Raw genomic sequence first — 25126 nt, 5'->3', positions numbered from 1 at the left:
AAAGCCTAGTTTGTGAGGGCAACTTTGCAAGGCCGGAAAGGTGGCTTCCCGGCGACGGATTTGCGACTTCCGAATACCGTAGCGTAGCTTGAACATAGGGCTACAAGATGCAAGTAGCGGTTGGGCCTCACCATGGCTTGTGGGTGTCCCAAAGAGGGTGTTAATTATGCTTGGTGAGATAGCAAACTAGTGATGCTAGTAGGTATCTACAAGTCCCCGAAGTCCCCAAGTAAGAGGAGCTTCTTGGTTGGTGAGTTATACACATGATGTCACCAAGCATAAGTAACCGGGCGGTACGGAGCCCCTACAAGTCCCCGAACTCCATAAGCAAGAAGGGACTCGTTAACCTGCACAACAAAGACAAAAAACAGGCATACGTAGAATGCTCGTTGCATTGGGCAACAAATCTGAGTTGTATGGGTATGCGTTGGCATATATAAACGTATGGGGTGCGTGATACATGGTCGTGTGAGCATATGGATTGCATATGATAAATGTGTGACGCGCGCAAGGAGACGAACGAGGTCGAGTTTGACGGGGTTACGCTCGTGAGATGTAAGTTGCATGAGTGCCACGAAGGTATGCATTTGTAACTCATGAACGATGACCGCGCGTACGGTTGTGTCTGTTTGGTTTTCGCTCGTATTAATGGAACCCGAAAAGAATTTGATTTGTCGCGGTCGGTAAACAACAAATGGTAGAAAAATTCAATGTTCCATTAATGTGTGGTGTGTCGAGTAGACATGAGCGCAAAGCTCGAGGATTGCGGGGAAGGCATGAGCGGAAAGCTCGTGAGCGGGAAACTCGGGGTTGCCGGGAATGCATGAGCGGGGAGCTCGTGGGTTGCCGGGAAGGCATGAGCGGGAAGCTCAAGGGTTGCCGGGGAGGCATGAGCGGGAAGCTCGTGAGCGGAAGCTCGTGGGTGCCGGGAAGGCATGAGAGGGAAGCTCGGGGTGCCGGGAAGGCATGAGCGGGAAGCTCGGGGTGCCGGGAAGGCATGAGCGGGAAGCTCGGGGTGCCGGGAAGGCATGAGCGGAAGCTCGAGGTGCCGGGAAGGCATGAGTGGGAAGCTCGGGGTGCCGGGAAGGCATGAGCGGGGAGCTCGTGGGTTGCCGGGAAGGCATGAGCGAAAGCTCAAGGGTTTCCTGGGAAGGCATAAGCGGGAAGCTCGTGGGTGCCGGGAAAGCATGAGCGGAAGCTCGGGGTGCCGGGAAGGCATGAGCGGGAAGCTCGTGAGCGGAAGCTCAAGGGTTGCCGGGAAGGCATGAGCGGAAGCTCGGGGTGCCGGGAAGGCATGAGCGGGAAGCTCGGGGTGCCGGGAAGGCATGAGCGGGAAGCTCGGGGTGCCGGGAAGGCATGAGCGGGAAGCTCGGGGTGCCGGGAAGGCATGAGCGGGAAGCTCGGGGTGCCGGGAAGGCATGAGCGGAAGCTCGGGGTGCCGGGAAGGCATGAGCGGGAAGCTCGGGGTGCCGGGAAGGCATGAGCGGGGAGCTCGTGGGTTGCCGGGAAGGCATGAGCGAAAGCTCAAGGGTTTCCTGGGAAGGCATGAGCGGGAAGCTCGTGGGTGCCGGGAAAGCATGAGCGGAAGCTCGGGGTGCCGGGAAGGCATGAGCGGGAAGCTCGTGAGCGGAAGCTCAAGGGTTGCCGGGAAGGCATGAGCGGAAGCTCGGGGTGCCGGGAAGGCATGAGCGGGAAGCTCGGGGTGCCGGGAAGGCATGAGCGGGAAGCTCGGGGTGCCGGGAAGGCATGAGCGGAAGCTCGGGGTGCCGGGAAGGCATGAGTGGGAAGCTCGGGGTGCTGGGAAGGCATGAGCGGGAAGCTCGGGGTGCCGCGAAGGCATGAGCGGTAAGCTAGTGAGCGGAAGCTCGTGGTGCCGGGAAGGCATGAGCGGGAAGCTCGGGGTGCCGCGAAGGCATGAGCGGTAAGCTAGTGAGCGGAAGCTCGTGGTGCCGGGAAGGCATGAGCGGAAAGCTCGGGGTGCCGCGAAGGCATGAGCGGTAAGCTCGTGGTGCCGGGAAGGCATGAGCAGAAAGCTCGGGGTGCCGCGAAGGCATGAGCGGGAAGCTCGGCGGTGCCGGGAAGGCATGAGCGGGAAGCTCGGCGGTGCGGCTGAGGCACGAGCGCGAAAGCGTTGCAGTGTCGCTAAGGCACGAGCGCGAAAGCGCGGCGGTGCCGCTGAGGCACGAGCGCGAAAGCCTGGCGGTGCCGCTGAGGCACGAACCCGGAACTCGGCGGTGCCACTGAGGCACGAGCGCGAAAGGTTCGGCGGTACCGCTGAGGCAAGAGCGCGAAAGGTTCGGCGGTGCCGCTAAGGCACGAGCGCGAAAAGCTCGGCGGTGCCGCTGAGGGACAAACGCAAAAGGTTAGGCGGTGCCGCTGAGGCACGAGCGCGAAAAGTTCGGCGGTGCCGCTGAGGCACAAGCGCGAAAAGCGGGGCGGTGCCGCTGAGGCACGAGCGCAAAAGGTTTGGCGGTGCCGCTGAGGAACGAGCGCGAAAGCCTGGCGGTGCCGCTGAGGCACGAGCGCAAAAAGTTCGGCCAGTGCCGCTGAGGGACAAGCGCAAAAGGTTCGGCGGTGCCGCTGAGGCACGTGCGCGAAAAGTTCGGCGGTGCCGCTGAGGCACCAGCGCGAAAAGCTCGGCGGTGCCGCTGAGGCACGAGCGCAAAAAGCTAGGCGGTGTCGCTGAGGCACGAGCGCGAAAGGTTCGGCGGTGCCGCTGAGGCACGAGCGCGAAAAGTTCGGCGGTGCCGCTGAGGCACGAGCGCGAAAAGCGCGGCGGTGCCGCTGAGGCACGAGCGCAAAAGGTTCGGCGGTGCCGCTGAGGCACAAGCGCGAAAGCCTGGCGGTGCCGCTGAGGCACGAGCGCAAAAGGTTCAGCGGTGCCGCTGAGTCACGAGCGCGAAAGCCTGGCGGTGCCGCTGAGGCACGAGCGGAAAAGGTTCGGCGGTGCCGCTGAGGCACGAGCGTGAAAAGTTCGATGGTGCCGCTGAGGCACAAGCGCGAAAAGCTCGGCGGTGCCGCTGAGGCACGAGCGCAAAAGGTTCGGCGGTGCCGCTGAGGCACGAGCGCGAAAGCCTGGCGGTGCCGCTGAGGCACGAGCGTAAAAGGTTCGGCGGTGCCGCTGAGGCACGAGCCCGGAGCTCGGTGTTGCCATGAGGCTTTAACGAGTAGCTCGATGGTGACGCCCTGAGGCATGAGCGTGGCCGTTGCTAATTATGCTGGGCTGTATGTATAAGTCCCCGAAGTCCCCAGTCAAGGAGGGTGTTCTTGCGGGTTGATACCAAAGCGTAGCTTTGTGCCGTATATCAAGCATAATTAGTGCGAGTGCGTCGTCTATCTAGAATTGGTTGGAGCGAACGCTTTTGCCCTTTCGGGTGGGCCCCTGCCAGGCCCTGCGAGGAGTCCCCCACTCCTGGCTATAGACCTCCGGATGGTCGGAAAATTGTTTGATGAGGGGAGCTGCGCGGAGCAGAGGGTGTTGGGTAGCGAGCCCAATCTTTGGTACCCAAGCGTCGGGGTTAACTGCCGGATCAATGGCTGTCGTAGGCTATGTTAACTAGTCCCTTTACTATTTCTCAGAGGAGAAACTTGACTGCAATGCCGCGTAGCGGTCATTGTCATTATGAGGCGTTGCCTTACCGCTTGGCAGTTGGTCGTAGACCATAGACTCGTAAAATTTGTATCTGTATGAAAAATGATAAACACATAGAGCAAGTAATAATATTTTGTTTAAGTGTCTCATGTTTATTTAATTGAGTTGCAATTAAATAGAAGCATGGCATATGTGTATAGCATGTACTTGTAATGTGGATGCTAATATCATTTTTTCATTTTTGTAGATATGCTAAAGGATCACTGAGATCGGTATGTGAAGCATGGCATATCTAGCATGTGAGGTCTAGAAAGTGTTGCCAAATCTACGCAATGTTGTTGGCATGCTCAAAAGTTTATGGAAGCATGTAAACGCATATCAAGTGTGATATATTGTAGTCATGCTTAGCAGTAAAAGCATGTAACGGCTCTATTTGCGAGAGCGTAAAAAATAAGATATAGTGACTTATCTTGTGCCGATTTAGAGGCTAGCGGAGTTATCCGAGTGTGACGGTCCATTGCTTGTGGCGGATAAAGTACTCCGATAATGTCTGTCAACTCGCAGTTGAGGTTGCATGCTCGATAGAAATAGTTGAATTTCCTTGACACAAAAATAGATGATTAATATGTGGATTTGTAAAATCACCATTGGTATAACTTGCAAAAAATAGACAAGTTATTTGATTATATGCATCAATTGAGCGGAGTGTACGAGCCATGTTTATAGCTAGTTGATGACAAATGTATATGTGCATCTATTTTGAATGTGAAATTGATAGATATGACGAGACCGTTTAGGCATGTGAGGTTCCTTGTGGGAGATCTATCAGTTGTTCTTGCTGGGAGAATAAGAAATACATTGGAATTCAATTGTAAAAATTGAAGGCACGGATGTATAGCTGAAATGCATATATAATGATAATTTAAGCATGGATCATGAGCTAGTCTTTGTCATACACAGCAGCTATTCTCTAGAAGCTAGAGGACAAAAGAGTGGCCACTGATGTTGTGCTTAATTTGAAAGCAAAAGATAAATATATGGCGTGATCTGCAATGTGCACGGGTGTAGGCCTCATCATATAGCCCTTGGGCCCTAAGCCCGGCCCGGCCCTTCCATTAGGGCGAGCCGGCCCAACCCTTTTTTATTTAGGGTAGGGTATGGGTCACACAAATAAAGCCCGGCCCTACCCTACGGCCCGGCCCTAACCCGGCCCTAAAATTTATATTTTATTTTTGTTATTTTCTATTACATGTGTTATATGTATAAAACTATGGAAGTGTAGAAAATTATTTCAATCTGCCATATTAGGAAATGAGTCTTTTAAATTGAGCCATATTTTGAGAAGAAAAAAATAATTTTTTTTAAAGAATTAACAGTTAATTCGGCAAAAACGCCGCCGTTAATATAATCTTATGGGTATTTTAATATTTACCAATAATTACTGTTAACTAATTAACTGTAATAATTACAAAGCTATTATTTCAAATTGGACAATATATTCATGTAATACCAATTTTGAAATAAATCAAGTAATCAACATAACTAAAAATAATCAATTGGTCGAGTTGAAACCATTTTACCCATGTAATGTTAACTTCTTCATGAGCAAAATGGGGGACGAAATGGAATTTTTTAAAATGCACCGCTGGATGTTATTTGCATATGAATATATGTTAGTGGTAGAAATTTCAGCAATTTCAGCCTTCGTTTGGACCTCGATCTACCGGGTCAACTCAATACCCTAAATAGAACATAAAACAAATATGCTCTTAACCGGTCCTTGGCAATTCACTTTTTTCGATCTTTTAGCTCCCACACTCTCATGGGTAGGGGGTCTACTTATGGATGTCAAAATTCCGCAACGTTTGTCCGCGCATGGTGCCGCTCCCCTTAGGGAAGTTTGCTTGTGCAAAGCGTTGACCGCTCCGTTAGGTGCCTTATTCACGGCGGATCGGCCTAATTTCTTTACACAATACCTATCACTATTGTATAAACATATAAGAATTTTCCGATTGATCGATTTTCATTTCAAAATTTTTGGATCGCACATAATCCTTATATGCCTATTAATGTAGTATAACTAGTTTATTAAGCTTGTTACCCTCCATGAGCAAAATGGGGGACGAAATTGAATTTTTTAAAATGAACCGCTGGATGTTGTTTTCATATGAATATATGTTAGTGGTAGAAATTTCAACAATTTCCACATTCGGTTGGACCTCGATCTACCCGGTCAACTCAATACCCTAAATAGAACATAAAACAAATATGCTCTTAACCGGTCCTTGGCAATTCACTTTTGTCGATCTTTCATATCACACACTCTCATGGGTAGGGGGTCTACTTACGGATGTCAAAATTCCGCAACGTTTGTCCGCGCATGGTGCCGCTCCCCTTAGGGAAGTTTGCTTGTGCAAAGCGTTGACCGCTCCGTTAGGTGCCTTATTCACGGCGGATCGGCCTAATTTCTTTACACAATACCTATCACTATTGTATAAACATATGAGAATTTTCCAATTGATCGATTTTCATTTCAAAATTTTTGGATCGCACATAATCCTTATATATGTCTTGTAATGTAGTATAACTAGTTTATTAGGCTTGTTACCTCCATGAGCAAAATGGGGGACGAAATGGAATTTTTTAAAATGAACCGCTGGATGTTGTTTGCATATGAATATATGTTAGTGGTAGAAATTTCAACAATTTCCGCATTCGGTTGGACCTCGATCTACCCGGTCAACTCAATACCCTAAATAGAACATAAAACAAATATGCTCTTAACCGGTCCTTGGCAATTCACTTTTTTCGATCTTTCAGCTCCCACACTCTCATGAGTAGGGGGTCTACTTACGGATGTCAAAATTCCGCAACGTTTGTCCGTGCATGGTGCCGCTCCCTTTAGGGAAGTTTGCTTGTGCAAAGCGTTGACCGCTACGTTGGGCGCCTTATTCATGGCAGATCGGCCTAATTTTTTTACACAATACCTATCAATGTTGTATAAACATATGAGAATTTTCAGATTGGTCGATTTCCATTTCAAAATTTTTGGATCCCACATAATCCTTATATGCCTATTAATGTAGTATAACTCGTTTATTAGGCTTGTTATCCTCCATGAGCAAAATGGGGGACGAAATGGAATTTTTTAAAATGCACCGTTCGATGTCGTCCGTATATGAATATATGGTAGTGGTAAAAATTTCAGTGACTTCCACCTTCGGTGTGTGTATTAAATATGTTCCATAAAAAACAATGAGTCTTTTATTACCAATATATACCAGTAGGCCATATTTTGAGAAGAAAAAAATAATGTTTTTTTTTTGTTAAACAAAATAAGGCCCTTTTTTGGCCCATTTCGGCCCTATTTGACCCTATTTGAGGGCCAGCCCGACCCGGCCCTTTCGGCCCTAACGGATCAGGCTTTTCGGGCGGGTAAGGGTTAGCATATTTAAGCCCTGGCCCAACCCTACCCGGCCCTAAACTTTGTTGACTTTGACTAGGCCCGGCCCGGCCCGACCCTAAGCCCTAAAATTTAGGGTAGGGCCGGCCCTAGCCCGGCCCATGATGACCCCTACACGGGTGTATGCCTATAATAGTTACTGAGAGAAAGTAGCTGATGTCTTTTAGTAAAGAGTATTCTGTCAGTGAGCACATGGGATGAAAAGACTTGAGAGACCAAGAGAGTGTGCATGACAAGTCAATTATGCTTTTTGTCAATGATGCATGCAGACACATGCATGAATGTCCAAAGGCATGGTGAGTACTCCCTTCTGATAGCCTGGACATAGATAATATATGTATACGTATATATGCTGCAGGTGACAATCCGATTATGCTATTCAGATGAGGCTGCATGCATGGGTCCGACCACATAGCTGCATGTATGTATATATAAAAATGTCCAGAGACATGTATGAATGCCATACCGCACCGCTAACACAGGCATATATGTATAATTTAGAGCAAGGACTTAGCTTTTCGTGATTCAGAGATTTTAGGTATAGACCCTCTGAGGGGTGCCCAGAGAAGATGGTTTGAACATGGGTACCCAGCGTAGAAGATGATCTGGGCAGTCAACAAGGTGGCTAGCGGAAGAAATTTCCGCTGAAGGAGCTGATCGCTGAGCGGAGAAAGCTTGGCGGATGGCGGCTTTGGAGCCTTGGCCTTCAGCGGAGCTTTGATCGAAGGACATGGCGGTGCCACAAGCAAGGCTAGAATCTGGCGGTGCTCCAAGGACCAGCGGTGATGAGCTGCTGCAAATATATATATATATATATAATGCTTGGCGGTGGGGCTTGGCGCTTAGAGCAGTATCACTTCGCTCCAAGCCCAGCGGATGAGCTTCTGGTGGCTAGCAGAGTAATTTCTCAGCGGAGGCGATGTTCAGCGGAGGTGCCTGGCGGAGTGAGGTCCGGCTAGCGGAATGGTGACTACCGGAGTGGAGTTTCTCAGCGGTAAAGCTCGGGGTGAAGTTGCTCGGATGTGAAGCTATCCGGCCAGTGGAGTGGAGCTTTGGGCAGAGTGGAGCTTTAGGACATCATCCGATCATAAGACCCCAATCCCTTGTTGCACATAAATCAGAAAGATAGTGTAACCAGAAATTGAAAACATCATTTTCTAAGTAATCGATATCCTCCTCCACATGTTGTGTGCAGCCGACAACATCTCCAATTCCCCATTGCCGATTACATAACATCACCGTTAGAAGACATGTTCTCAGTTAAACTACCCCACCCCCACCGAATACACAATGAAGCCTTCCGATGCAGGGGTTGATAGAATGAATAAGGCTATTTGCAAGAGTTCCCCATCCGCCGATCCTCCCAAACCAGTCATCCACCTACCGGTTTCAACAACCATCGGTCCGGTCAACGTAAAGTCACCCGACATTTGTAATCCACAGGTGCGCGGTATTATGGATGCAAGTGATTACACTTCGTTGGACCCTAGCGTTGTTTCGGACTCCGACGACGAAATAAATGTAGGGCACTACATCAGATGCTTTCGGAAGAATCCCGTTACAATTATACTCCCCAAGTCAGAATGAATTAGGGTTCTATATATGTCATTATGTGCTGTGGTTCATGTTCGTTTATCAAGTTTCGTAACCAATACACCATTTCCATGTTTCTGCTACTTCAACAGGCCGGTTGGTCCGGCTGGCGCTTTACATCATTACGGTGCTTCCCATGACGGCTATCTCATTACGACTTAGTTCCCCCTATTCGTTGTTTCCACATGTGTTCGTAAATTGTAGTATCTGCCACCGTATGGCTTATCTTAACCCTACTGTAACTATTGTTACGTTTGTCTGTAGTGTACCTCCATGTTTTTGCGGTAATCGTTATTCCTATAACGGTGCCGCCCTGAACATTGGCTACTGTTCTAACTCATTACATTAGGTTGGTTCATTTATGTCGGAGCGGGCTTATATATTTCGCCCACCCCGATTTTATTACGACTATGAGAAGCCAATAATAAAGTTTGTGACCTACAACAATGTTATGGCCCTCACAGCGGTTCAAAACAAGTTGAGCACAATGCAGAGCCAAATTTGACGGAGTTTAATACGAACATCAACTTTTGACGTTATTTGTTAGAATCCCCCAGACAGGTCATTTTAAAACCCAAATAAAGTGATCGAAGGAGTCGGATTTGCAAACTTAGTCGTTGTAACTAAATTTTGTTTAAACAAAAATTTTTAAACCTCAAACACCTCTGCTTGCATTCCGAAATTAAGGTCCGAGTTCTTCATCATCACTACTACTTATGCTTTACCAAATATCAGTTGTCGGAGGTGTGTGTTAATTTAACTATTTGTTTGGAAGTATTCGGGCCGGCGGTGGGTTGCCTGACGGACTTATATAATCCTACTCCTTAAGCAAAGCTTCATACCATCGTAATGACAATCCACCATGCCCTTAATTAAGTATATATACTCGTCATTAATTAAATTGGAAATACCAATAACTCCGTTGTTGTGGCCACGCGAGTAAGAAGAAGTCATTTCAACCTGCCCTTGGGAACATAACAAATTGGACGTTTACCCCTGACATGGCTTCTATTATTTACAACAAGTCATTTCAACTTATCATTGGGAACATACATATTTGGACGGTAGCTTTTGACTTGGCCTCTATTATTGATAACCTGACACTACAACTTGTCTGTTTGAAGTGTTGGAACTGTGAAATTTCTGGTCATGGATATGTTTGAATTTGCATTGGCACCAATGAAGCATCATTCCTTATGCATACTTTATAGTTGGGATGAACAATTGTGGGTAGGATGTACACTGTAGACAACGTTATCTGTGACGTCCATTAATGCAGTTTATTTTAGATTTTTACGACGAAATCATTAATTCCGGGATAAGCACTACAACTTCAGGTGTAGGTTTCTGCAATTCTGAAATTAACATTCTTTCATCAACTCGTTCACGACATTGAAAGATCATTGAAGCTGTGGGTGTTCCACCATTCCTACAAGGAACCCTGTTTTGGACAATGCGTGAAGCACACATTATTACGGCCATACCTTACTTAGTCATTGTATTACCATACTTAATATGAATAGGTAACATAACCATGGTGACACAGTATTATGTAATAACGATACGTAATAACAAATTATGAATCATATCCATAAAAGCCCTCCATTGAAGTTGTCAAATCGTAGTTTCAGTTTGTCATGGATAGTTTTGTTAATAGATGGTCTGTTCTTTTAATGGTTTTGAGTATGGACACATAAATTTGATGGGGCCAGGGTTGACGTGGGAGACATATAAAATTAATGTTTATAAATCATTCATCTTGTTAGAGAGAAAATTGGTATGAAAACAAATTTTTCAAGTTGACAGTTTAGCATTTGATGTTAGGGGCGAATTTGACATTTCCTGGACTTTCGTAGTATATAAAAGTACCTTCTGTTGTTCAGATGGAAGATCGCGTTTCTAATATTCAGTCCATGCACTCCTACGGCTTCTACAGCTTCCGGTAATTTAATTAAAAAGGTCTGTTATGTACTGCAATTCCTACTTTTTCACATATTACAATTTAAAACAACATCCACTTCCAACTTTACATCTTGTCACCACCGCAGTTCTGTGATTCGGAAATATTTTACTTCCTCCCTTTCATGAGTTCCAATACCGTGAGTTTGGTTGGTAACGTTTATGTCACTGCCAACCTGAGAAAACACATAATTTCCAATTTACTGAGCAACAAATCATTCATCCATTAGGTTGACGGCCAAACGTTAAAAATGAGAACGACGAAATTTGGTTTATATCCAGTGTCCTGACAATGTGTTTACTGTTTATAGACTTGAACTGGATGTGCTGGACAAGAGTCATCATGCTGCGGCAGCATCATGGGGAAACCCTGCCGGTCAAGATGTCAATCCCGTCAATGATGCATATAGAGGAAATCCATCATGCCTTTGCATTCTTTACAATGGTGATGGGGTGACTACCAAATTATTTATTAATATAGACAATCTTCAAACAACATAGGTGCATGTATTTGGTGGATGTATAAATTATAATAGTACTTTGCAGTCCGTCCATGCACTATCTACCCCCTAGTAACCACATAGTAAATGAAACGGTCGGAATTGCCTTGGTCGATTAGTTTGCTTAGCTTAAATTAAGAGCTTTAGAGGGACTACGGACCATTACTATAATTTGAGATTCATCTCAAAGTTCCCGACTGTTGAAATATGCATTGATAATATGCGTTAACCTTTTGTCCTCACCAAAATTTTCCATAGCTTCTACTTATACTGTCCATAATTAGTAAAAAATGGGACGTGTATAGTACCCGACAAATACGTACTTATATTCATCGGACATTTTAGCAACTAGTTGGTTAAAAATTTCTGCAAAATAGTTGTAATTAATTAAAAATTTTCATTACAAATATTCAATTATATTCATTTTTTTTCTTTCAATAATATGTGTTTAATACTGACAAAAAAACTTATAAACCGTGCATACTACGTGTATAATACTTTCGCCTTCAAAAGTACAAGAAATTTAACGAGTCTGTTTTAAAAATAGGAAGTACATCAGTATTATTGAATAAAACGTAAGTACGTGTTTTATTCCCGTATAATATGAAAAATGACTAACTAGGATACTGTCTATTACCGAATGACATAAATGCAATATTTACGCAGACATTTCCGCCATAATGTGCCATGACACAGCTGGAAGCTATTTAGTCTTGGTAATGGATGTATCCCGACTTATGTTTGCAATCACCTAAGTTGTAACGTCGTTACTGATCAGTCAGCACTAAATACGGTGAAGTACATTATTATTGTTTATGTATGAATTCATTTAACAATTTCAAATATCATTATGTTGATTATGTAAAAAATTATGTTGTCGGTGTATTACAACAAATATGAACCAAATCCGAATTTAACTCCTTCATCCAAATGATATTTAACGTAAAAAAAAAAAATGTTATTTAACGAACGGCCCCAAACTGTTCCACGACATTAAGTCATTAACTATAAAATAACACATATTTTTCTCATCAACCGTATGTCCAATAAAATAAATTAATAAATTATTATCTGTTATCGTTTTCCGATTGGGTATTTGAATGATATGAACAGAACTGGCCGCTACGGAACATCCAAACTGGAGTAACTGAAGTAACTGTGTTTGTAATCGTCGGTGACAGATATTTAATAACTCTTCGGGTCGGACATGTACAACCATGCCTTGTTAGGTCAGTCGTCATATCAAGTACTGAGTAGCTATTAAAAGATGACAATATTTTTTAACTGGCGGTTAGGTGATGTTAATAGAGGATGTGGCGACAGTCCATAAACTAAATGAGGAAGATTATAAGTCAATACAAATATATATGGATGTGGGGCAGGGGGGTTGTAGATTTAGTAATGACAAGCGGTTGCCACAGGCTATTCACCATGTCGTTCCCTATGTTTCTGAACACTATTGTTCATTATTTAAACTCAATCCATAAGACCCACCACGGACCACTTCCAACAATAACACCCATAAATTAAGGATTCAGTTTGAAAGTTGGCGAACCCCGTTACGTTCTTTGTCCGAAGGCTTTCGCAGGATAGTTCTAAAGCTGCTCCCCGTAACTTACATGTACGTTGTCCTGGAGACTGCTACTAATGTATTGATGTTATGTTATGCGAATCTTTTCATTCTGGAAATGGAGTTAGTTTCTTTTTATAATGAACCTGTTGTTAATCTGCATCTGTAAAAATTAATATTCAATGGTTCTGGGAATTTTTTTCCAGTGCAGAACTGGAGGTTTGAAATGGCTACCCTGTCATTACAACTTCCACACCAAGCTGATATCCCCTACTTTGTGACGACGGTGGATACTACCGGGGCCACAATGAAGTCTTTGGAAAGTCAGAAGTACCTAGTTGGGTTCAAACCTAACGGTTTATTGATTGTCTCATGTATTATAGCCGTTATAATATTGTATGGGATTTATTTTAATGTCCAAATAATAAGAACCCGGTATTACTATCTTCATTTTCACTCCATGATTGTTATATGGTGAGCATCGGAATATACTACACCTTATCTTGTTTGTCAAGATTACCAGTTCAAATAAAATTGTCGTCTGACGTTCATTTTTGTACATATAGAAAATACCAGCTGTTTTTCGAGAGCTTCATATGGCAACGGATGATAGGAAGGAAGCAGTTCTGATGTTAGTCGGATTACCTGATAATGCATGGAAAGTGGATGTGGTTGAGGCAGACAATGAAAAGTTCTTGGGAGTAGGATGAGAGTGGTTTGTACGGCTCACTTGCGGAGTACAAGCAAGGGTGGTACTTGTGCTCAGGTACCACAGATGTATGACCTTTAGTGTCATACAGTTCGGAGATAACGGTCAAGTCCTGTACTTTCTTCCTTGGTTGACTGCAACCAATCCTTGGAACAATCTGAAGCAAATAAATGAAACTTTTCAAGGGTTCGCCGTTACCGCATGGGGACCACGATACAGCCCTGTAAGCATGGATGGTTTTTTACAAATGATTTCATATTTACCTTACCGAATAAGTTATCATGTTGATATTATTTCGTTGTCCGTATTAAATATGTGTGGGTGTAATAAATAAATTTAGTGATACGAGTAAATTTCATAGGTGACCGGATTTCTTAAATGGTGAAATTGTTTTTGATCCCCAGCCCTCAATAGGATATGGTTCGCTCTACATGCGATTAGTAGGTGATGGGGCCCTTATGGGGAAGATATCTTTTGAGATGTATCGCAACGAATGACCATACTGGATGACAGAAGCTATCTTCAGTAACGATAAAAAAATTTCGGTCATGGATGGCAACATTTCGTCGACGCCATTGCACTAGACAGGAATAAATGTGCAGTCTTCAAATATCTTGGGAATTTGACATTCAGTGTCATTGTTTTTGACTTGGAATTTGGAACAGTGGTGTTGGCTAATATGCATGATCCAAGAATTGGGGGTTCGGAGGAATGGGTGATTGATCCGATTTCAATTGAAGCGGGGGTAGAAGACATACATAATCATGTAGGGGAAGCTATGTCTAACTAGGAAAACCTGGTTGGAGACATACATAATGAAGTAGGGGAAGTAATGCAATTTCAGGAAAACGTGAGCGCGTTACCGTCCTGCTTATTGACGATCCAAAAGGGTCATGGGGTAAGTACAATATTTATTGGATATACAAGTTAGGTTTGGAATCTAATGTAGTGCATTTGCCGGACATTATTTCTGGTTAAGGGGAAATATGGTCTTACGATATATAGGGATATATAGGGTCGAATATATGTAATCAATTGTTTATCTTTTTTAACTCCAATATGTTTTATGTCGTTTAATAAACCATTTTGATGTGAGTCATTGCTATTAGGCATTTCCAACATCTTTTGCGAGGTTTCATCTTGGTGGAAGACCTTCATGTCTGACTATACAGAAGGCCACAGGTGGACAATGGCCGGTAACTACAGCTGCCACAAATGGAACTCTATATGTAAGCACGGGTTATGCAAAATTAAAAAAAGACAACAACTTCAAGACCGGGGACTTGGTCCGCGTATTTCTGCTAGGTGAAGGCACATTGGAGTTCAACTAATGAGGGAACTGGGTGACATTTTTTGTTCACTGGCCAATCGCGCATGCCTTGAAAGGAGCTGTTACATATTTACCACCTCCGTTGGTAGACAGTAATTGTGCAATGTTGGTTGTTAACTTTGTTGGCCCTACTTGTGCAGTTACAACATCCATGAAGTTTCTCCCCTTCTGACTGGTCACTGCAAGCGCGTTTGTTGACTAAGGGAAGAAGTAACCTACTTAATGTTATGTAGCCGGACATAAGTCGGATATGTGCTTGTATCAAAATGGTAACTATTGTATATTAGATGAAGTTCAATTTCCGGTACATCATATTCGTCTATTGAGTATTGAGTATAGAACTATGTGTGGGTATATATATATACACACACACATACATACATATATATATATATATATATATATATACAAATAGCCACACACACATCATTAATGGGAACCATTAATTGAACCTTACCTGCCTCGAAATGCAGCTTAGTCCCCTCGCGCCAAATTCCGGAAGTCCATATGACTTCACGTGCTCCATTTAGACTAAAATCGGGAGAAGGAGTTAGGTCATTTCTCAACTCTTGGAGACTAAACCTTTGACTAACTTCCTGCAGTCACTGTGACCTAAATATATGGAAAAATATGGGACAAGTAGTATAAAGAATAACGGTTTCCCACCATGTAATATGAATATGACAAATTTGTTTTACCGATATATAAAGTAACAAATTGACTACGACACCCTTCAACATCATTTGATGCCAGTTTAACATACGTTGCTTTAACAATTCTGAGTTCGGCTGATGTGGGGGTCGAAAAATGGCAACTCATATTGGGTCCTAACTGCACTTCTATTGGATTCTATAGTTGTTGCTCTACATTGACGTCGTAATTTGCATCAGTTGCAACATCATCAAAATACAAAAAATTAAGCAACGACATTTCCCAATTTAAACACCAACAGAACAAAAATCTATGAACATGTATATATTCGCACGACAACAACGTTATACAATATGGGTAACGGTAGATATATTTCCCCATTTGTAGAGATTTTTTTCACACTTACCCCATTTAGTTTTTTTAATTCCCTCTTACCCAAAACAGTCTAAGGAGGTCTTTCCTAATACCCCATTAAGATTTTGTTTTGGTATTTTTATTGTTTTTTTTTTCATTTTACCCTCACATTTGTTACTTAGAGAGAGAGAGAGAGAGAGAGAAAATGGAAGAGAGAGAAACCATAGAGGACTTGGCCGGATTTTGGTGAACCCGGGGCCGGATTCGGCTCACCGGCGTCCAACCACCGTTAGCCGGATTGAGGCCAACTTTTGCAGGATTCTGGTCAGCGGTCGCGGGATTCCGCTCACCGGCCGTTGCGCACCATATGTTTTCGAAAACCTCTATTGCCCCCAATAGCAATCTATTTCCCCCTAATAGACGTCTATTGCCTCCCAAAAAAATCTTTGGTATTGCCCTCCCCCCCCCCCTCCTCATTAGACGTCTCTTGGCCTAATAGGCATATATTGCTCCCCAATATACGTATATTGCCTCCCAATACAACTTTAAGTGGAATAACTTTGGGTCATTTTGGGGCTTTTGGTCAAGAAGACTTTTTTATAATAATATGAACGTAATAGCAAATGCACCCATCAACAAAGGAAAATTGATGATATGGGAATAAATTTGTTACTAGCAATACATTATTCATCTTCATTCTGGAGTAGCCTCAACTTTACACATTGCTCAAATAAATGGCAATTTCCCCGGCAATTGACTATTCAAACTTTATTTTTAATAATTAATTATTTCAAAATTATGATAACCTTATAATTTGAGTTCTTGAATTAATTAATAATCAGATTAATAAATGAAAAAATCAACAATAATTGAGTGTACCAAATTAAATTGTACATCAACTATACATTTCGTTATCCTGAAAAGAAAAAAATCTAGTAAAGTTGATAAGGTGAACGAGCAATCTTCATTTACATATTGCCGAATTTATATATCCTTCTCTTTACAATTGTCTGAATTATTTGTTATAACACAATTGTCCAACGACAGTGAAATTTGCAGGCCTGAAATTGTAAACTATACTCCCCTTCATTTTGATAAAAATTTTTGATTGATGATGTGTTGACAATTTTCAAAATTGCCCTCGTCTCTCTCTCTCTCTCTCTCTCGCTGTCAATGTGATATCAGTTCCGATAATGGAATTATTTGTGGACCTAGCAAATTTTTCCATGTAATTGCCTGCTTTGTCCACCTTGCCAAATATCCATGTAAGTGCGATTAATTATTTCCAATAACCCAGTGCCAATGATAGATTTCACGATCATGGGAGAAACCGTTTGACGTGGCCACGAATCGCATAATTGAATGTTGTCATCAAATTGCCATGGCAATTGAATGAAAGGAAGGTCTGAATGATGGAGGAACAAGATGAAGAGATGCTATAAATTTCAAATAATATGGTGTCAGAAACTAATGAGAGGGATTGAGTATTAATAGAGAATGACAGTAAAAGCTTCTAAATTATTTTAGGGTCAATATTGAGGTGTTAATGAAACTGTAATAGTGAAAAAATGTGACCGTTGACAGTTACATGCAGCGGTCGGATTGAACATGCAATGGTTGCAATTAAATGACTGGTGGAGATGAAGGGGCTGTTGCTATTGGCATGTAGGACATGTTGTGGGGCCCATTGAATCAGTTGTGTTAAATGGGGGACCAATTTTCGGTCAGTGAATTACTATGATTTGCTTCCACATAATTGGTTTCCATGACTAACCAGGGCTGGATTGCAGAAATTCAGATTTTTGGGTCAACTAGTGAGCGAAGCAAAATACCACTGCATTTGCTCTAACTAATAAGAACTGGTAAATATGGTGCGATATTGACTATTGCCGCTGGCCTTAGCGAAGTTTAGGTGTCGAAATAGTTGATTGCGCAGTCGAATGCCATATTGAAGGTCGACCGGCGTGATATTTGCAGGCAAAACCTATTATTGTTGTATAAACATATAGGATAGAACAACGAGATGACATTGTTGGGGATTCATTTTCGGGGTAATGTGAACCTCCATATACATAAACGGTTGGAAGATGACTGATAATGAGGTCATACTCATTCCCCACTCTGTGTTCATAATGAAATTGTGATATGTTTTAATGTTTTTTTTGTAGAAGTGTGGAACCATAACATGTTATGCATATATTGAACTTTGACTTCACCGTAAAAGGAAGATTTCATTGAAATTAAATTGGTACGACATTTTTTGGCTTCAATTGTGCCGAAGTTCATGTAGAAAGATAGACCTCGTACAAGTCAAACGGGTTGGACGGCATGGTGGTAACACATGGTCGGATTGAACATGCGATTTTTGCCAATTTCCGGCGATTCCGGCCATCTCCGGTCACCAATCCGGCGTCGAAGGCTCGGTTTTCGACGGAGATCATTTCCCCTAAGGTCTTGCTTTCCAATTTGCTGTGTAGAGGCCGAATCAACAACCTAGGGTTCTTGAATTTCTGGGTTATCTTCACCGGCCGGATTCGACCATTTCCAGGTAAAATTTGGATGTGTTGTAGTTGTTGCTATACATGGAATTTGGTAGCCGGTGGTGGAGGTTGGGACCGGCGCGTGGGTTCCACGCGCCGCCACTGTTGGTGGCGCGTGACACAGTGTTTGGCCGGTCTTTAACTTCTGTTGTTGAGATAATTAGTCAATTATACATTTAGTTTCATAATGGCAGCTTTGGGATAGAATTAGAGAAGAGGGAGTATGGATTTCGATGTTTATTCAAGGGTGGAAATTGTTAATTGAATTACGAGGAATCTATCCATCGGATTTCCTTGATTCGGCCCTAAAGCCCATACATTAAGGGAATGACATTAGTGAAGAAGATTGGGAGGTTTTGGGCAAATAAAGATAATGTTAGGATTTGGTTTTATTTATCGTAATATAGTTTTCCATCCAGTAATTATGGGTTTACGAACGTTATATTGTACAGGACCTGAGGAGGCTTCGGATCGACGGCAGGCTTAGCCGTACACTGTGAGTGGACTTTTGTTTTCAAATAAATGATGCATGCATTTATTTATTAAAGTATGCTCTATTTAATTGACATATTACATTTCGAGCATATGATCTATTTTCGGAGATTGATTTCACTTTACCCCATATAATTGCTTTCGATAGTGATTTGTTTCCGAAGTTGGTTATGATTTATGATCCTATTCGACGAATTATTATTTCCGATGTGATTTTCGGATTTATACTATTTATATTATATTTAAATTCGTCGATTTGAGATTTTATTTTCGAAATGAGTTTTCGATGGAGTAAATCTTCATATTTATTTATCGACTTTCGGTTTTGGCATTGGGAATGCCTTATTGATAATCTAATTATTCTCTTAGCGTGTGGGACACGCTGTTGATTTATACGACTTTTACGAGAATTACTGGGTACGGTTGGGAATCGTACCCGTGTTTTCTTTATTCGCGGGACTTATAGGGAAGCATTACTGATTTTCCATTTTTCGTATGATTTTTACCCGCCATACCTGGGTCGTCATATTTATTGCTAGCTAGCCTATTAGTACTCCTCCCTGCTTACTATGTGTTTGTGGGTGAGTAAGAGCAGAGCATGGGATGCTCCAGAGTGTGGGACACTCTGACCCGAGCCTGGGAGGCTCCCTTCTTTCGTATGGTGAAATTTCTTCCCCATATTTTATCGTTGCTTGACTAGCGGGGCTAGTCTGATTTTCATTATAGCCAGCAGGGCTGGTCTTATCTTCTTGAGAAACGATATTTCGATTTTACAATATATTTGTTTTTCGAATCTTGTGGCTAGCGAGGCTAGTCGGTTTACCGTTTTGAGATTCTTAGATTTAAAGCTAAATGTGTTTTCTAATCGTTGCATGCATCGGTTTTTAAGTGATTAAATGCGGGAAAGTATAAACTTTTTTTTTTGTTGTGCTTATTTATTTTGTCCACTCACGCTAACGTTTTTATGTACTTTCCCCTGGGCCCTTTGGTTTCAATTGCCCAGATCGCAGCGTTGCTGACCGGCTTAGGAGTGGAGGCTAGCACCACCTTTGCTATCTATCCTCAGTAGGTTATTTATTAACCTACCTTATGTATCATATTTCGAGTGTGTTCTATAGATTGCTCTGAGTACCTTAAAAGGTTGGATTTATACATTTGTATAATTATGAGTGTATGGGAGTTGTATAATATTGGAGGAAGTTGAAAGATTTGAATTGCTGGGTTGTAATTTACATCAGTGATTATGTTGGTGTAGTACGATGTTTATATTTGGAAATTTGCGGATTGTTGCTAGGAAGCAGGGTGGCTTCAAGCATAAAAATTTATTATACTTAGAAGTGTTTTCAGCAGGGTTAGGGTTGTCCACTTTTAGGGGAAGTTCTGTCGAATTTTCCCGAAAAGTGGGCCCCGCAGGTCCATCCTGGAGTTAGGAGGGAAATTCCGGGGTGGGTCCTGACAGATTTCTTACAGCGAAAGTATCGTATACAATCATGGTACACGTCGGAAACGATAGGAGTTGCTGGAATATAAGGTCATGCACCTGTATTTGCCAAACGCGTCCAATTACATATGGTTCCGGACAGTCGGGTACATCAACTGCACCTACTTCAGCTAAGATGGTGCCTATTGGGGAGGAAGGTGCATGCGAAATGGAGGCTCCCGCATTGGAAGAACCAGCAGTGGAAGTAGATTCATAAGAACCAACCCATGCGAGGCTGCTGGAGTGGTTGAGATTACTCAATACAGGGGTGACCAAATGACCCTTTCTACGATGGAATATGACGGCCGTAATGAACTGACCTTCCACCAGCCTTAATTTGATACAGTGGGAATAATTCAACCCCGTTTGGTGTGCAAACTTCGGCCAGCCGACGTGAAACTGCAATGCTTGAAGACCATAATTCTCCACTTGGATTGTCCAAAATATATCACGATGGGTATCAAGCTGAAAGTTGTATGACGATGGAATTCCTGCTTCACGAAGACGATGAAGGAAAGGACCGTCAATGATTATCTGCAACGAATAATATAAATACGTTATTACCTTAGTAGGGGGTAAGCCAAATGATATGATGTAATTAATAGGAATTATGGTTGCAAAATTTGGTCACGACTGCTTATAATTATCATAGACTCATACACCGTCAATAACAATGTTGGGTACCTCGTGATAAAAGGACTGCAATGCTTACCAACCGTTCATCAACCGGGTACTAGTTGTGTGTTCCAATATTGTGTACATACTCTTCTTTAAGTTGATCCAAGCCAGCTATGGACGGTGTAACGCTGCAGTCGCATAGATCGGGTGGGGAGCGTAGTAGATGACCGAAAGAATCAAACCTAGTAACAACGAACGTCATTGTAGTGGAATGGAATTGGAAAATAAGTCGGAGGTGGGATTTTCCTGCACTAATATGTCGCAAGAATTTAGGCCAACCTCCCACAACAATATAATCATCGACAAGAGGTATAAGGGAACAAGGCCATATCTTGGCCGGTAATCCAGCAGGAGAGATCCATGCTCCCGTGGCAAGCCATTTGTAGACCCCGTGAAATTCCAAACGTCACTTTTTGACGGGAAAATTTTTCGCGACCTTTGTTTGGCTAAATACTTTTGGAAATAGTTTGGGCTTGGGCCTTGGGCCCGAGAATAGCGTAAGGTTAGAGTCCAAAATTTACTCTGGACACCCAACCGACGGGTATGCTAGTGAACCTAGCCCAATAAGTTAATCAACCTTTGACCCAAACCTCTTCCTTGATCCAACATGGTTGTAGCTCATAATGACATCTTTGCATAATTTTGAAATATACTCGTGCGTGCGTTTACGATTTTCTTATTTTACCTTTCTTAGTAATTGGAGAAATTTCTGCTCGCCTTACCTGAAACTTACTCGTCAAGCATCTCACCGACTTTCAAAAGCACAATTTATTTACTCCTTATGTTTTTCAAACTCGAGCAAAACTCCGACAAAAACTTGCTTGCCATTTCTCTATCTAAAAATAAGTTTTGTGAGACCCGATCCTTATTTGGCATTGTCAACACTTTAATTTGAGTTTTCTTGTATTTACTTATTTTACTTTTATTTTCCCCATCATTTTAGGTTTTTACCACCTTATTCTTTTACCCCAAATTTATCTGCCCAAAGCTGAGCCTTCTCCTTCACACGCAAAACTCAGCTTTTCCTCTTTCCTTGTTCACGTCAGAGTTGGACAGAGAGAAAGGGAGCCTCGTTCAGCTCTTCCCCTCCACGTTTCCATCATGCAAAGGGCAACTCCTCCAAGAACATCTCCTCAGACCTTCAAAAGAGAGAACCCAGGCCATAAATCGTCACTCACCCTTCTCTCCTCACCTTTCCTCTCGTCCCTGGACACATCAGTCTGTTTACGAGCCCAAAAACACCTAGTTAGAGACCTCCGATGAAAAAACTTTCTTCACCAAAGTTGTTCGTCTATGTCTCCTCTATTTAGCCTCAAAATTTCAGCTCCGTCGGAGTCGATTTGAGTCCTGTACACCGCTCGAAGCGGAAGCTGTTCTGAAACGAGCCTGTTCCGGATTTCTGCTTGAATTCCCTCTCTTGCTCTACCCGAATCCCCAACACCTTGCTTGAGACTGATACCAACAGTTGGTAAGATTCTTAAACTATCAAGTTCCTAATTCATTCCTCAATTTTTAGGCTCAATACGCTCAAAACAACCCATCTACATATTGAGCAGTCTCTGTTTCACTTTGCATGTTCGAGTTGAGCGAACTTCTTGGCCAGCGGCTGGACTTGATCCATTCAGCTTCCCCAGCTCTCTTTCCTGTTGAAATCCTCAAGAGAAACTCACCTTTTTGGATTAGTCTTTGGTGAGTATCGTCTTTTCCATAAAACTCTATGTATTTTTGGTTGTTATTACGAATTCTTGAAGAGCATGAACTTGTCACTGCTGTTGTTGGTATCTTGCTGCCTTAATTTTGATTTCTCATACATTCTAATGTCTAGCGATTCTGCTAGGTCATGGCTACACCTTGAGTATTAGAATCGTATTTGGTTCAAAGGTTATTTGTTGTTTGTAGCTGTCCAAATATCATGTTTCAATGCATTTTGTCATCGAGCTACAACACCTGCCCATATAGTATTAGAAAGCAACCTGAGCTATAGATCATTAGGAGCATTAGACATGCCTCTTAAGTGTGTTAGATTTGTGCTAGAACATGGTTATTTAGAACATTGAAATCATGCTTGATCATAGAGTTTATTTGTGTTATTGTTGTCCAAACACCATGTCTTCAAAACATCATGTTAGTGAGCTACAAGACCTTCCCCTTATAGTATTGAAGGGTGACTGAGACTTTAAGCTTTTAGAAGCTTTAGATACTTTCTATAGGTGTCTTAGAGTCTACTTAACCAGCCATTTTGGGTACCAAAAGAGCTTTACACAAAAGAACCAGTTTCTGCAGATTTTCAGTTTTCAGTAAAATCTGACCCAGTTGCATTCATTTCAAAACTGGAGCTAAACCGTTGAGAATTTGGGGTCAGTTTCTTCTAGAGAAATATATTAGACAAATATATGAACGTTCCAGAATTTGAATCACCCCAAAAGCATTTTTCTAGAATTAGTTATGCAATTTTGAAATAGGGGGACAGAAGCTTGTATTTCTGGAAAGAATCTGCACATTGTTTTACTTCAGCCTTTGAAACCTTTACTCTTTGTTTGGTTTCACTTGAAATTCAATAGCCATTTCAATCGTACTGAGTTGGTTGACAAGCCATCCTTCTTTCAAAATTTCTCAAGAATTTACCTCAAGTATTTTGAACAATTCCGTGACCCTTGACAGCTCCTTTAAAACTCTGTTTTCGGTTTTCAGCAACCTGTCTTTTAAAAAGTGTTCTTACCCCCTCTTCCTAACAACAAACCCCTTATTGGAACCCAAATGGTTTGGTTATTAGTTAGTAATTAGGTTAAAGGAAATATTTTATTCGGAGAGTTATGTGAGTGAATAGCTAGCCTAGTTTATCGTGATTACTGTCACTTATTTGGTCTAGGCTTGATATCTTGGTAGGATCTTGTGAAGTGGTGGTTGCTACAAGGTTGCATTGAGGCCAAGTGCTGCAAGAGAAAGCTCGAGTTCCAGGTAGGGGATGCCTTTAACTCTATCTATGCTTTTCTTGCATATACTATGTTTTATATGAGGCCTCTTGCATGTTTTGGAAATTATCTGTTTTTACAACTTGAAATGGTTTGCGTGGATTGGATTGATGTGTTGGCAATTGATGGGGATGTAAGGAGAGGTCAGTTCCTCCTTGAGCCACCGGTGGTGGGCAGTGTGCACCATGCCCTTGTTATCTCCCCTTTGTCTCTAGCCTTGTGATTATTGAATTCCGGAAAGTGATTGGCTAGATGGACGGTTGTGATGAAAGTGTGAAAGATGATCAATTGCCGTGGGATTGTAATTACGTGGTGACGATCACGTGGAAGCGCAAACCGGTTTTTATCTATTACTTTTTCTCAAAACGATAAATCATATTTTTAAACTTAGATATGGGGGCGGGCATTGGCAATGACTGGATGTAGGAGCCTAACCCCTACTTTAGTTTGTTTTGCAGGCTGTTGTTGTCGAAGCTTGGGTACGGAGGATAATCCTTGGAGGCCAAAATTTGTTTTGTTTAAAGTTTATTTTATCTGGCTTGTTTGATTTCGTTAAATTTTTGTAACGTTATGTATGGTTGATGATGTGTGTGATTGCTTACCACCAAAGTGGAACCCTAGGGTTAGAACCTCCATTTGAGTTTAGGTCCTAGTGGGCTAGACCTAGAAGACTCACGTAAATTACCATTTAATGAACTTAATGCAAACTTGGGCTAAGAACTAAAAATTGACATAGGTTCTAAAACTCAACACAACACCACCTTCCTTTCTTCTTATTCGCCTAGTTCGTAATCTTGTGATTACGAGCCAAGCCCACTATACAAGCCCAAGAATTTCGGGCTTATAGATTTCTTGCTTTCCAACCTAAAGGCCTTGTCTCTTTGAGGAATTCTAGGCCCAAAACACTTACTCCAAGTGTCGCGGGAGTAGGGTTCCTTGGGGAGGCGGCGCTGTGGTAATCCGGTCTCCGGGTCGCCACACCATTGCTCAACAAGTGATTCATCTGGAATTGGGGTGGAATTGTCTACAAAATTTGAACCGCGATTGCAATGAGAAAGATGCATAAACAGTATTGTATGGGAAGTGGGATTAGCATAAAAGTGTTGTAGGAAAAGGTGGGAAAGGGGAAGTGGGCAACAATCTTAAGGGGGAAAAAATAGACTTGGGACTAAAATGACTCAGACGAAGGCCGAATGAACTTACTAGAAAAGTCCTGTGCTTATCCCAGGTGATTTCGGCAAAG

General features: G+C 42.6%; 1 long non-coding RNA gene across 2 annotated transcripts; it reads left to right on the top strand.

The window, feature by feature from the left end:
• The first annotated feature begins 21873 nt into the window (after positions 1–21873).
• Positions 21874–24713, top strand: LOC133717895 (uncharacterized). Of its 2 annotated transcripts, XR_009850016.1 has the most exons (4): positions 21874–22379; positions 22468–22600; positions 23798–24222; positions 24330–24713. It is a non-coding gene; the product is annotated as an uncharacterized LOC133717895 (long non-coding RNA). The 2 variants fall into 2 exon arrangements; XR_009850015.1 differs by lacking the exon at positions 24330–24713 and having other exon boundaries at positions 23798–24310.
• Positions 24714–25126: the final 413 nt, after the last annotated feature.

This window comes from Rosa rugosa, chromosome 6 (assembly GCF_958449725.1).
Source record: "Rosa rugosa chromosome 6, drRosRugo1.1, whole genome shotgun sequence".
NCBI lineage: Eukaryota > Viridiplantae > Streptophyta > Magnoliopsida > Rosales > Rosaceae > Rosa > Rosa rugosa.
The sequence above is the reverse complement of the archived record's forward strand: the minus strand, read 5'-3'. Positions and strand labels throughout refer to the sequence as shown.